The following is a 15,762-nucleotide window of genomic DNA, read 5'->3' on the forward strand; positions in this document are numbered from 1 at the left end:
GGTTTCATTCAGAACAGCCTCTAATGGTCATGTTCTGATGTCAGAATACTGTCAAACAACTCAATGCATCCTAATTGTACAGTTGCATATGCCGTGGTTTAAACTAGTGTTCTTTTGACCTGAAAAGCTCAAAAACGATGTTTTAGTGTTTAAGCATTGGGTTCCTTCAGAACAGCCTCTAATTGTCATGTTCTGATGCCAGAATACTGTCAAACAGCTCAATGCATCCTAAATGTACAGTTGCATAAGCCGTGGTCTAAACTAGTGTTCCTTTGACCTGAAAAGCTCAAAAACGATGTTTTAGTGTTTCTGCATTGGTTTCATTCAGAACAGCCTCTAATGGTCATGTTCTGATGCCAGAATACTTTAAAACAGGTCAATACACCCTAAAAGCTTAGTTGCATATGACGTGGTTTAAACTAGTTTTCTTATGGCCTGAAAAGCTCAAAAAAGATGTTATAGTGTTTTTGCATTGTTTTCCACCTGAACAGCCTCTAATGGTCATGTTCTGATGCCAGGCAACTTTAAAACAGGTCAATACACCCTAAAAGCACAGTTGCATATGCTGTGGTTTAAACTAGTGTTCTTATGACCTGAAAAGCTCCAAAACAATATTTTAGTGTTTTGTACATTGGTTTTTAACTATACAGGTTGTAATGGTCATGTTCTGATGCCAGAATACTGTCAAACAGCTCAATGCATCCTAAATGTACAGTTGCGTAAAGCCGTGGTCTAAACTAGTGTGCTTATGACCTGAAAGCTCCAAAACAATAATTTTAGTGTTTGTAACATTGGTTTTTAACTATACAGTTTGTAATGGGTCATGTTCTGATGCCAGAATACTGTCAAACAGCTCAATGCATCCTAAACGTACAGTTGCATATGCGTGGTTCAAACTAGTTTATATATGGCCTGAAAAACCTCAAAAACAATGTTTTAGTGTTTTCTGGCATTGACTTTGATCATGAAACAGCCTCCAATGGTCATGTTCTGATGCCAGGATACTGTCAAACAGGTCAATACACCCTAAAAGAATAGTTGCATATGCCGTGCCTTCACACTAGTTTTCTTATGGCCTGAAAAGCTCAAAAAAGATGTTTTAGTGTTTATGCAATTCGTTTCATTTAAGATCAGCTTCTACTGGTCATGTTGTTGATGCCAGGCTACTTTAAAACAGCTCAGTACACCATAAAAGCATAGTTGCAAATGTTGTGGTTTAAACTAGTTTTCTTGAGACCTGAAAAGCTCAAAAACGATGTTTTAGTGTTTCTGCATTGGTTTCATTCAGAACAGCCTCTAATGGTCATGCTCTGATGCCAGAATACTGTCAAACAGCTCAATGCATCCTAAATGTACAGTTGCGAATGCCGTGGTTAAAACTAGTGTTCTTATGACCTGAAAAGCTCAAAAACGATGTTTTAGTGTTTTCTGCATTGGTTTCATTCAGAACAGCCTCTAATGGTCATGTTCTGATGCCAGAATACTGTAAAACAGCTCAATGCATCTTAAATGTACAGTTGCATATGCCGCGGTTTAAACTAGTGTCCTTATGATATGAAAATCTCCAAAACGATATTTTAGTGTTTGTACATTGGTTTTTAACTATACAGTTTGTAATTGTCATGTTCTGATGCCAGAATACTGTCAAACAGCTCAATGCATCCTAAATGTATAGTTGCGTAAGCCGTGGTCTAAACTAGTGTTCTTATGACCTGAAAAGCTAAAAAACGATGTTTAGTGTTTATGCATTGGTTTCTAACATTACAGCTTAAGATGGTCATGTTCTGATGCCAGGCAGCTTTAAAAAAAGGGCAATACACCCTAAAAGCATAGTTGCATATGCCGTGGTTTAAACTAGTTTTTTTATGACATGAAAAGCTCAAAAACGATGTTTTAGTGTTTCTGCATTGGTTTCATTCAAAACAGCCTCTAATGGTCATGTTCTGATGCCAGAATACTGTCAAACAGCTCAATGCATCCTAAATGTACAGTTGCATATGCAGTGGTTTAAACTAGTTTTCTTATGACATGAAAAGCTCAAAAACGATGTTTTAGTGTTTCTGCATTGGTTTCATTCAGAACAACCTCTAATGGTCATGTTCTGATGCCAGAATACTTTAAAACAGGTCAATACACCCTAAAAGCACAGTTGCATATGCCGTGGTTTAAATAAGTGTTCTTATGACCTGAAAAGTTAAAAAACAAATGTTTAGTGTTTATGCATTGGTTTCATTCAGAACAGCCCTAATGATCATGTTTCTATGCCAGAATACTTTAAACAGGTCAATACACCCTAAAGCACAGTTGCATATGCCGTGGTTTAAACTAGTGTTCTTATGACATGAAAAACTCCAAAACGATGTTTTAGTGTTTGTACATTGGTTTTTAACTATACAGTTTGTAATGGTCTTGTTCTGAAGCCAGAATACTGTCAAACAGCTCAATGCATCCTAAATGTACAGTTGCATAAGCCGTGGTCTAAGCTAGTGTTATTATGACGTGAAAAGCTCAAAAACGATGTTTTAGTGTTTCTGCATTGGTTTCATTCAGAACAGCCTCTAATGGTCATGTTCTGATGTCAGAATACTGTCAAACAACTCAATGCATCCTAATTGTACAGTTGCATATGCCGTGGTTTAAACTAGTGTTCTTATGTCCTGAAAAGCTCAAAAACGATGGTTTAGTGTTTATGCATTGGTTTCATTCAGAACAGCCTCTAATGGTCATGTTCTGATGCCAGAATACTTTAAAACAGGTCAATACACCCTAAAAGCTTAGTTGCATATGGCGTGGTTTAAACTAGTTTTCTTATGGCCTGAAAAGCTCAAAAAAGATGTTTTAGTGTTTTTGCATTGTTTTCCACCTGAACAGCCTCTAATGGTCATGTTCTGATGCCAGGCAACTTTAAAACAGGTCAATACACCCTAAAAGCACAGTTGCATATGCCGTGGTTTAAACTAGTGTTCTTATGACCTGAAAAGCTCCAAAACAATATTTTAGTGTTTGTACATTGGTTTTAACTATACAGGTTGTAATGGTCATGTTCTGATGCCAGAATACTGTCAAACAGCTCAATGCATCCTAAATGTACAGTTGCGTAAGCCGTGGTCTAAACTAGTGTTCTTATGACCTGAAAAGCTCCAAAACAATATTTTAGTGTTTGTACATTGGTTTTAACTATACAGTTTGTAATGGTCATGTTCTGATGCCAGAATACTGTCAAACAGCTCAATGCATCCTAAACGTACAGTTGCATATGCCGTGGTTCAAACTAGTTTTATTATGGCCTGAAAAACTCAAAAACAATGTTTTAGTGTTTCTGCATTGACTTTGATCAGAACAGCCTCCAATGGTCATGTTCTGATGCCAGGATACTGTCAAACAGGTCAATACACCCTAAAAGAATAGTTGCATATGCCGTGCTTCAAACTAGTTTTCTTATGGCCTGAAAAGCTCAAAAAAGATGTTTTAGTGTTTATGCATTCGTTTCATTTAGATCAGCTTCTACTGGTCATGTTTTGATGCCAGGCTACTTTAAAACAGCTCAGTACACCATAAAAGCATAGTTGCAAATGTTGTGGTTTAAACTAGTTTTCTTGAGACCTGAAAAGCTCAAAAACGATGTTTTAGTGTTTCTGCATTGGTTTCCACCAGAACAGCCTCTAATGGTCATGTTCTGATGCCAGAATACTGTCAAACAGCTCAATGCATCCTAAATGTACAATTGCATATGCCTTGGTGTAAACTAGTGTTCCTATGACCTGAAAAGCTCAAAAACGATGTTTTAGTGTTTACGCATTGGTTTCTAACATTACAGCTTAAGATGGTCATGTTCTGATGCCAAGCAACTTTAAAACAGCTCAATACACCATAAAAGCACAGTTGCAAACGCCTTGGTTTAAACTAGTGTTCTTATAACCTAAAAATCTCCAAAATGATGTTTTAGTGTTTCTGCATTGGTTTCTAACATTACAGCTTAGAATGGTCATGTTATGATGCCAGCCTACTTTAAAACAGCTAAATACACCATAACACCACAGTTGCAAATGTCAAGGTTTAAACTAGTTTTCCTATGGCCTGAAAAGCTCAAAAACGATGTTTTTGTGTTTCTGCATTGGTTTCCACCAGAACAGCATGTAATGGTCATGTCCTGATGCCAGAATTCTGTCAAACAGCTCAATGCATCCTAAATGTACAGTTGCATATGCCGTGGTTTAAACTACTTTTCCTATGGCCTGAAAAGCTCAAAAACGATGTTTTAGTGTTTCTGCATTGGTTTCCTTCAGGATACCTCCAATGGCCATGTTCCTATGGGAAAATACTGTCAAACAGCTCAATGCATCCTAAATGTACAGTTGCATATGCCGTGGTTTAAACTAGTTTTCCTATGGCCTGAAAAGCTCAAAAACGATGTTTTTGTGTTTCTGCATTGTTTTTTTTCAGAACACCCTCTACTGGTCATGTGTTCATGCCAGGCTACTTTAAAACAGCTCATTACACCCTAAAAGCAAAGTTGCAAATGCTGTGGTTTAAACCAGTGTTCTTATGACTTAAAAAAGCTCAAAAACGATGTTTTAGTTTTTCTGCATTGGTTTCCTTCAGGACAGCCTCCAATGGTTGCTGTTTTCAAAGTAGCCTGGCATCAACACATGACCATCTTAAGCCGTAATGTTAGAAACCAATGCATAAACACTAAAACATCGTTTTTGAGCCTTTCAGGTCATAAGAACACTAGTTTAAACCACGGCATATGCAACTGTACATTTAGGATGCATTAAGCTGTTTGACAGTATTCTGGCATCAGAACATCACCAATTGAGGCTGTTCTGACGGAAAATAATGCAGAAACACAAAAACATTGTTTTTGAGCTTTTCAGGTTATAAGAAAACTAGTTTGAAGCACGGCATATGCAACTATGCTTTTAGGGTGTATTGACCTGTTTGACAGTATCCTGGCATCAGAACATGACCATTGGAGGCTGTAATGTTAGAAACCAATGCATAATGCATTCGATCCCATTCTGGTGGTTGGCTGACTGACGGTAAGCGTATCGCCTCACTTCCGGTTACTGAGGTTTGCTGCTGCTGTGTGTGTACAGCGTTACTCTCCGCTCTATAGCCAACTATAGGCCCATTTCAAATTTACCCTTTATTTCCAAGATTCTGGAAAAAATCGTGGCTAAAAAACTATCTGACCACCTGAGTGGGAATAACCTGTACGAAGATTTTCAGTCAGGAGTTAGAAAACATCATAGCACAGAAACAGCTTTGTTTAGAGTCACTAATGATCTTCTATTAGCTTCGGACAATGGTCTAGTTTCTGTCCTTGTTTTGTTAGATCTTAGTGCTGCATTTCATACAATTGATCATAACATTCTATTACAGACACAAGAACATAGAATTGGGATTAAAGGAACAGCATTGGGATGGTTTAAATCCTATTTGTTGAACAGATTCCAGTTTGTTCATGTTAATGATGAATTCTCCACATGCACAAAGATTAGCTATGGAGTACCACGGGGTTCTGTGCTGGGTCCAATTCTGTTTAGCCTATACATGTCTCCTCTAGGTGAGATTATTAGAAAGCATTCTATTAATTTTCATTTTTACGCAGATGATACGCAACTATATATGTCCTTGGAACCAAATGAAACAGATCAACTAGTCAAAATTCAGGGTTGTTTAAAAGACATCAAATCCTGGATGTCCCAAAACTTCCTTCAACTAAACTCAGATAAAACTGAGATTCTTATTGTTGGGCCTAAAAATCTGAGAGAGACACTATTGAGTCAGATAGCCACCCTGGATGGTATAACATTAGCTTCAGATTCTACTGTGAGGAACCTTGGTATCATCTTTGACCAGGATCTCTCTTTTACATCATACATTAAACAAATCTCCAGAACCGCCTACTTCCACCTTAGAAATATAGTTAAAATCAGAAGCATCCTCTCTCAGAGCGATACAGAGAAACTGATCCATGCATTTGTTACCTCGAGGCTGGACTACTTTAACTCCTTACTCATGGGATATCCTAACAGCTCCTTAAAAAGCCTACAGCTTATTCAAAATGCTGCAGCCAGAGTTCTGACAGGACTTAGAAAAAGAGATCACATTTCTCCTACATTAGCTTCTCTGCACTGGCTGCCTGTAAAATGTAAGATAGAATTTAAAATTCTCCTACTCACCTACAAAGTACTCAATGATAAAGCTCCTTCTTATCTTAAAGACCTCATAGTTCCTTATGCTCCCAGCAGAACACTTCGTTCTCAGAGCGCTGGGCTACTTGTGGTTGCTAGAGTGTTTAAATGTAGAACAGGGGGCAGAGCTTTTAGCTACCAAGCTCCTCTCCTCTGGAACCAGCTCCCTCTTCAGGTTCGAGAAGCTGACACACTCTCCACCTTTAAGATTAGGCTTAAAACCTTCCTTTTTCATAAAGCGGCTTAAAGTGCCTTGAAATGACTTTGTTGTGATTTGGCGCTATATAAATAAAATTGAATTGAATTGAATGAACACAAAAACATCGTTTTTGAGCTTTTGAGGCCATAGCCTAGCCGAAGCCTAGCTTAAACCATTGCATATGCAACTGTACATTTAGGATGCATTGACCTGTTTGACAGTATCCTGGCATCAGAACATGACCTTTAGAGGCTGTTCTGATGGAAACCAAGGCAGAAACACTAAAACATCGTTTTTGAGGTTTTCAGGCCATAAGAAAACTAATTTGAAGCACGGCATATGCAACTATGCTTTTAGGGTGTATTGACCTGTTTGACAGTATCCTGGCATCAGAACATGACCATTAGAGGCTGTTCTGATGGAAACCAATGCAGAGGCATATGCAACTGTACATTTAGGATGCATTGAGCTGTTTGACAGTATTCTGGCATCAGATCATGACCATTAGAGGCTGTTCAGGTGGAAACCAATGCATAAACACTAAAAAATTGTTGTTGAGCTTTTCAGGTCATAAGAACACTAGTTTACCTGAAAACCTGAAAAGCTCAAAAACAATGTTTTAGTGTTTCTGCATTGGTTTCCATCGGAACAGCCTCCAATGGTCATGTTCTGATGCCAGAATACTGTCAAACAGCTCAATGCATCCTAAATGTACAGTTGCCAATGTCTTGGTTTAAACTAGTGTTCTTATGATCTGAAGAGCTCAAAAACGATGTTTTAGTGTTAATGCATTGGTTTTATTCAGAACAGCCTCTACTGGTCATGTGTTGATGCCAGGCTACTTTAAAACAGCTCAATACACCATAAAAGCACAGTAGCAAATGCTGAGGTTTAAACTACAGTAGTTTTGTTATGGCCTGAAAAGCTCAACAACGATGTTTTAGTGTTTCTGCATTGGTTTTGTTGGGGGACCTCATATGTATAATCTGTTATTAACAGAATTATTATTAAGGTCCCACATGCTCAGACAAAGGAGGCACTGCGGCCTGCATGTAAAGTCCTCATCCTGATAGTAGTGAGTGAGAACAAAGAGATTTCAAATCTCAGCGCCAAAACCAGGCGCCAGGCTGGGGACCCATACCTGGCTCCCCCGCTGACATCCAACTCCCGCTGACACAAGCGACAAACGGCGGAGAAACTTGGACGCCAGCCGGAAGAACTTGGACGTCAGCCATCCTGATTGGACCAAACAATAGGACGGGCGTGACCAAACACACGGTTATAAAAGTCGCCGTGACCGAAGACTCGCCCCTTGTTCTCTTCGACCTTGTTCTCTCCCTTGTTCTTTCCGACCCTGTCCCGTTTTCCCCTTGTTCTCTTCGACCCGCTCACTGCCCCACCTGGAGCTTCCCTCTGCACCGGCACGCCTGAAGCCTCCACCGCAGCCAGCAGCTGAACCAACGGAAACGTCGTCACAGAGAACGGGCCTGATCACCCATCTACTTCCAGCCACACGTCAGGAAACCGCCAGCGTAAACGCCTCACTCGCCGCCGCATCAGCTGATCACGACGCGATCACCGCGACGCACACCTGGACCGGACCGGACCGGACCGCAACAGCGCAAGCACGCACGCACGCAACGCCGGATCTTCCCACCAGGATTGCGCAGTAAGGCAGAGGCATTCTTAAGTCTGAGCAGAGTAGAACTCTTAGGGTATCAGTAATTTTTTTATTGTTGTGTTGTTTCTTTTCCTGCACACACGATCTGATCACTGTGCATTTCCGCGATCATGTGACTGTAACGCTGTTACCGATCTACGTGAACTTAAGGGGTGCATATTTAGGTGTTGTAATCTGTGATTTTACTAGTTTAAGTGCTTTAGTGTGTTACTGTGTAGTGCTCTGTTTCGGCTGCGACCACGCCAAGCGCACGTTTCAACCACTGCACGCTTCCGCGATCACGTGACTATATCGCAGGATATAGCCCCACGTGTTTGTGTGACCACAAGCCTTATCCACGCTAGTCTCACTTCACACTCCTTTACACGCTTCTTTCCCTGTGAGCGCCAGACACGCGCGCTCCATTCAAAGGGCTCACCGGCACATGCGTGCAACTGTGCCACCTCACCACGCCCCTAAAGGGGGGCGCTCTCCTCCTTCCTCCTCCTTTCTCTTTTCTCTCTCTCTTTCTCTTTCTCTCTCTCTCTCTCACACATACACACACACACTTACACACCTCCTATCCCAGGTAACGCGCATACACATACAGTACTTCCAGACGAACACACCATAAGATTAAGTTGTGATTTGCTGAGTAATTCAGGATAGTGTTGACACTAGAGTTAATATTAATTGTTAATAAAGCGTTCATAATTTAATTGGTTGTTGTCTGTGATTATTTGTATATGGTTTTGCAGCACTAGTGAATTGAGTCGGCTATGGTACGGAGTTCATCCTTCAACCAACTTAAATACAAATGAGACTGTATTGGCTATTCCCTGGTAACAGGGTGGTGCCCCGTAAATTAGGTAATTATTAATTCAATTAATAATTATTAAATCAATAATAGTAAGTGCTTCACTTACCAAACTATAGACATTCGTCATATAGTTATATATATATTTAAGCTAAAGCTAAGCTTAAACATAATTAGTATCTCCACTCAGGAGCTATAAATCCAATTATTATAATTTGTGCTCCTCGCATATCACCAACAGTTTCCACCTGAACAGCCTCTAATGGTCATGTTCTGATGCCAGAATACTGTCAAACAGCTCAATGCATCCTAAATGTACAGTTGCATATGCCTTGGTTTAAACTAGTGTTCTTAGGACCTGAAAAGCTCAAAAATGATGTTTTATTGTTTATGCATTGGTTTCATTTAGAACAGCCTCTACTGGTCATGTTTTGATGCCAGAATATTGTCAAACAGCTCAATGCATCCTAAATGTACAGCTCCAAAAGTCTTGGTTTAAACTAGTGTTCTTATGACCTAAAAAGCTCAAAAACGATGTTTTAGTGTTTCAGCATTGGTTTCATTCAGAACAGCCTCTAATGGTTATGTTCTGATGCCAGAATACTGTCAAACAGCTCAATGCTTCCTAAATGTACAGGTGCATATGTCTTGGTTTAAACTAGTGTTCTTATGACCTGAAAAGCTTATGACCGTTTCTGCATTGGTTTCCAATATTACAGCTTATAATGGTCATGTTATGATGCCAGCCTACTTTAAAACAGCTAAATACACCCTAAAAGCACAGTTGCAGTTGCCTTGGTTTAAACTAGTTTTCTTTTGGCCTGAAAAGCTCAAAAACGATGTTTTAGTGTTTCTGCATTGGTTTCCACCAGAACAGCCTCTAATGGCCATGTTCTGATGCCAGAATAGTGTCAAACAGCTTAATGCATCCTAAATGTACAGTTGCATATGCCTTGGTTTAAACTATTGTTCTTATGACCTGAAAAGTTCAAAAACGATGTTTTATTGTTTATGCATTGGTTTCATTTAAAACAGCCTCTACTGGTCAAGTTTTGATGACAGCTTCTTTAAAACAGCTCATTACACCATAAAAGCACAGTTGCAAATGTTGTGGTTTAAACTACTGTTCTTATGATCTGAAAATCTCAAAAACTATATTTTAGGGTTTCTGCATTGGTTTCCACGAAAACAGCCTCTAATGGTTATGTTCTGATGCCAGAATACTGTCAAACAGCTCAATGCTTCCTAAATGTACAGCTGCATATGTCTTGGTTTAAACTACTGTTCTTATGACCTGAAAAGCTCTAAAAACGATGTTTTAGAGTTTCTGCATTGGTTTCTAACATTACAGCTTATAATTGTCATGTTCTGATACCAGCCTACTTTAAAACAGCTAAATATACCCTAAAAGCACAGTTGCAGTTGCCGTGGTTTAAACTAGTTTTCTTTTGACCTGAAAAGTTCAAAAACGATGTTTTAGTGTTTCTGCATTGGTTTCCATCAGAACAGCCTCAAATGGTCATGTTCTGATGCCAGAATACTGTCAAACAGCTCAATGCATCCTAAATGTACAGTTGCATATGTTTTGGTTTAAACTAGTGTTCTTATGACCTGAAAAGCTAATAAACGATGTTTTAGTGTTTATGCATTGGTTTCTAAGATTACAGCTTAAGATGGTCATGTTCTGATGCCAGGCAACTTTAAAACAACTCAATACATCATAAAGCACAGTTGCAAATGCCTTCGTTTAAACTAGTGTACTTATGACCTAAAAAGCTGGAAAAAAAAAACGAAAAAAAAACAAAACAATGTTTTAGTGTTTCTGCATTGGTTTCTAACATTAAAGGTTATAATGGTCATGCCGTGGTTTAACCTAGTCTTCTTATGGCATAAAAAGCTCCGAAACGATGTTCTTGTGTTTCTGCATTGGTTTCTTACATTACGGCTTATAATGGTCATGTTCTGATGCCAAGCTACTGTAAGACAGCTCAATACACCCTAAACGCACAGTTGCAAGTGCGGTGGTTTAAACTAGTCTTCTTATGGCCTGAAAAGCTCCAAAACGATGTTTTAGTGTTTCTGCATAGTTTTTCTGCATTATGGCCCAAAAAGCTACAAGTGCCGTGCTTTAAACTAGTCTTCTTATGGCCTAAAAAGCTCCAAAACGATGTTTTAGTGTTTTTGCATTGGTTTCTTACATTACAGCTTATAATAAGTATGTTCTGATGCCAAGGTACTGTAAGACAGCTCAATACACCTTTAAAGCACAGTTGCAAGTGCCGTGGTTTAAACTAGTCTTCTTATGGCCTGAAAGGTTCCAAAACGATGTTTTAGTGTTTATGCATTGGTTTCTAACAATACAGCTTATAATAGTCATGTTCTGATGCCAAGCTACTGTAAGACAGCTCAATACACCTTAGAAGCACTGTTGCAAATGCTGTGGTTTCAACCTTTGTTCTTATGGCTCGAAAAGGTCCAAAACAATGTTTTAGTGTTTCTGCATTGGTTTCCACCAGAACAGCCTCTAATGGTCATGTTTTGATGCCAGAATACTGTCAAACAGTTGCAGTTTGACAGTATTACAGTTGCATATGTTTTGGTTTAAACTAGTGTTCTTATGATCTGAAAAGCTCCAAAACGATGATTTAGTGTTTAAGCATTGGTTTCCACAAGAACAGCCTCTACTGTTTATGTGTTAATGCCAGGCTACTTTTAAACAGCCCAGTACACCATAAAAGCACAGTTGCAAATGTTGAGGTTTCAATTAAGTTTTTTAGGGCCTGACAAAGCTCAACAACGATGTTTTAGTGTTTCTGCATTGGTTTCCAACTGAACAGCCTCTAATGTTCTGATGCCAGGATACTGTCAAACAGGTCAATACACCCTAAAAGCATAGTTGCATATGCCGTGGTTTAAACTACTTTTCCTATGGCCTGAAAAGCTCAGAATGATGTTTTAGTGTTTCTGCATTGGTTTTTAACTGTACAGTTTGTAATGGTCATGTTCTCATGCCAGGCTTCTTCAAAACAGCTCAATGCATCCTAAATGTACAGTTGCATATGCTGTGGTTTAAACTAGTGTTCTTATGACCTGAAAAGCTAATAAACAATGTTTTAGTGTTTATGCATTGGTTTCTAACATTACAGCTTAAGATGGTCATGTTCTGATGCCAGGCAACTTTAAAACAGCTCAATACACATAAAAGCACAGTTGCAAGTGCCGTGGTTTAAACTAGTCTTCTAATGGCCCGAAAAGGTCTAAAACAATGTTTTAGTGTTTCTTCATTGGTTTCTAACATTACAGCTTATATTAGTCATGTTCTCATGCCAAGCTACTGTAAGATAGCTCAATACACCCTAAAAGCTCAGTTTCAAGTGCCGTGGTTTAAATTAGTCTTCTTATGGCCTAAAAAGCTCCAAAACGATGTTTTAGTGCTTCTGCATTGGTTTCTAACTTTACAGCTTATAATAGTCATGTTCTGATGCCAAGCTACTGTAAGACAGCTCAATACACCCTAAAAGCACAGTTGCAAGTGCCGTGGTTTAGTATAGTCTTCTTATGGCCTTAAAAGGTCCAAAACGATGTTTTATTGATTCTGTATTGGTTTCTAACATTACAGCTTATAATACTCATGCCGTGGTTTAAACTAGTCTTCTAATGGCCCGAAAAGGTCTAAAACAATGTTTTAGTGTTTCTTCATTGGTTTCTAACATTACAGCTTATATTAGTCATGTTCTGATGCCAAGCTATTGTAAGACAGCCCAATACACCCTAAAAGCCCAGTTGCAAGAGTCAGGGTTTAAACTTTTGTTCTAATGGCCTGAAAAGATCCAAGACAATGTTTTAGTGTTACTGCATTGGTTTCTAACATTACAACCTATAATGATCATGCGTGGTTTTAACCTAGTCTTCTTATGGCCTGAAAAGCTCTGAAACGATGTTTTAGTGATTCTGCATTGGTTTCTGACATTACAGCTTATAATAATCTTCTTTTGATGCCAAGCTACTGTAAGACAGCTTAATACACGCTAAAAGCAGAGTTGCAAGTGCCATGGTTTTAACTAGTCTTCTTATGGCCTGAAAAGCTCCATAACGATGTTTTAGTGATTCTGCATTGGTTTCTAACATTACAGCTTAAAATGGTCTTGCCGTGGTTTAACCTACTCTCCCTATGGCTTGAAAAGGTCCAAAACGATGTTTTAGTGTTTCTGCATAGGTTTCTAACATTACAGCTTATAATAGTCATGTTCTGATGCCAAGCTACTGTAAGACAGCCCAATACACCCTAAAAGCCCAGTTGCAAGTGCCGTGGTTTAAACTAGTCTTCTTATGGCCTTAAAAGGTCCAAAACGATGTTTTATTGATTCTGTATTGGTTTCTAACATTACAGCTTATAATACTCATGCCGTGGTTTAAACTAGTCTTCTAATGGCCCGAAAAGGTCTAAAACAATGTTTTAGTGTTACTGCATTGGTTTCTAACATTACAACCTATAATGATCATGCAGGGTTTTATCCTAGTCTTCTTATGTGCTTTTAGAGTGTATTGAGCTGTCACAGTTGCAAGTGCCGTGGTTTAAACTAATCTTGTTATGGCCTGAAAAGCTCCAAAACGATGTTATAGTGTTTCTGCATTGGTTTTTTACATTATGGCTTATAATGGTCATGTTCTGATGCCAAGATACTGTAAGACAGCTCAATACACCCTAAAAGCACGTTTGCAAGTGCCGTGGTTTAAACTTTTGTTCTAATGGCCTGAAAAGGTCTAAAACTATGTCTTAGTGTTACTGCATTGGTTTCTAACCTTCCAGCTTTTAATGGTCATGCCGTGGTTTAACCTAGTCTCTTTGTGGCCTGAAATGTTAGAAACCAATGCAGAAACACTAAAACATCGTTTTGGGGCTTTTCAGGCCATAAGAAGACTAGTTAAAACCACGGCACTTGCAACAGTGCTATTAGGGTGTATTGAGCTGTCTTACAGTACCTTGGCATCAGAACATGACTATTATAAGCTGTATTGTTAGAAACCAATGCATAAACACTAAAACATCGTTTTGGAGCTTTTCAGGCCATAAGAAGACTAGGTTAAACCACAGCATGACCGTTATAAGCTGTAATGTTAGAAACTAATACAGAATCACTAAAACATCGTTTTGGACCTTTTGAGGCCACAAGAAGACTATATTAAACCACGGCACTTGCAACTGTGCTTTTAGAGTGTATTGAGCTGTCTTACAGTAGCTTGGCATCAGAACATGACTATTATAAGCTGTAATGTTAGAAACCAATGCAGAACAATAAAACATAATTTTGGAGTTTTTCAGGCCATAAGAACACTACTTTAAACCACGGCACTTGCAACTGTGCTTTTAGGGTGTATTGAGCTGTCTTACAGTAGCTTGGCATCGGAACATGACTAATATAAGCTGTAATGTTAGAAACCAGTGCAGAACAATAAAACATCGTTTTGGAGCTTTTCAGGCAATAAGAAGACTAGGTTAAACCATGGCACTTGCAAATCTGCTTTTAGGGTGTATTGAGCTGTCTTACAGTTGCTTGGCATCAGAACATGACCATTATAAGCCGTAATGTAAGAAACCAATGCAGAAACACTAAAAACATCGTTTTGGAGCTTTTCAGGCCATAAGAAGACTAGATTAAACCACGGCACTTGCAACTGTGCTTTTAGGGTGTATTGAGCTGTCTTACAGTAGCTTGGCATCAAAACATGACTATTATAAGTTGTAATGTTAGAAACCAATGCAGAACTACTAAAACATTGTTTTTTGAGTTGTTCAGTCCATAAGAAGACTAGGTTAAACCATGGCATGACCATTATAAGCTGCAATGTTAGAAACCAATGCAGAAACACTAAAACATTGTTTTAGACCTTTTCAGGCCATAAGAACAAAAGTTTAAACCACAGTACTTGCAACTGTGCTTTTAGGGTGTATTAGAATAGAATAGAATGCCTTTATTAGTCCCACAGCGGGGAAATTCCCATCAGCAGCCAGGTTACCTGGCGCTAGTCCGACAGCAATTGCAGTACAAACAATAAAAAACACACGCACATACAGTGGCACACAGTACAAGTGGAAACCTTGCTGGAATTATTCCTTGGGTTCATCAGGACAGATAGATAAGGTCGGAGAGCAGACAGTGAGACTGTAAGGTGGGGTGGGAAGGGGTGTATCTGCATCAGTGTAGTGAAGTGTTGTTTACAGAAGTATGACCACGGCCGACCAAGATGTTTACAGGTCAGTCCAACAGTTGTCCTTGAAGGGAGTCACAACAGGGGAAGAGGATAGATAGAGGCACAGCTGGTGAGCTAGATTGGACCCGGGAAGGGAGGGCTGAGAGAGAAGGGACAGAGTAATACACAGCCATTTCTGATACATTTTAACAATCCATGACTAATTTATCTATAGCAATACTCCAATCGGTCAGAACTCAGGGCTTCAGCACCTCTTGTGGGACCATGGGTCACCCGTGACATCTCCTCAAGCCTGTTGGTTGTCACCATATTCACCAAGTGTTCAGTTTGTCTGCAGATGTTATCCCTCAGTCCCTTGTCTTTCTCCGAACGGGCTGAGATCTTATTAGTCAGTCCTGCAATCCGGGCATCCGAACGAGCTGAGATGTTACCGATCAGTCCCTTTAATCCGGGTCATCCTCTGATGCAAATCATCCGAACGAGCTGGGATGTTAATTATCAGTCCTTCAGTCCGGGCCATCCTCTGGTGTAATTCCGTCAGCCGAGTAACCATGGCCCCCATCGGCGTGTGCAGCTCCAAGGCCGGTGGACATTTCAATGAGCTGGCCGCAGATTTTCCAATCTTCCGATTAAGCAGGGCACCACCAAAGCCAATCATGAGTAGCCCTGTTAT

This window comes from Betta splendens, chromosome 1 (genome assembly GCF_900634795.4).
Source record: "Betta splendens chromosome 1, fBetSpl5.4, whole genome shotgun sequence".
NCBI classification, from domain to species: domain Eukaryota; kingdom Metazoa; phylum Chordata; class Actinopteri; order Anabantiformes; family Osphronemidae; genus Betta; species Betta splendens.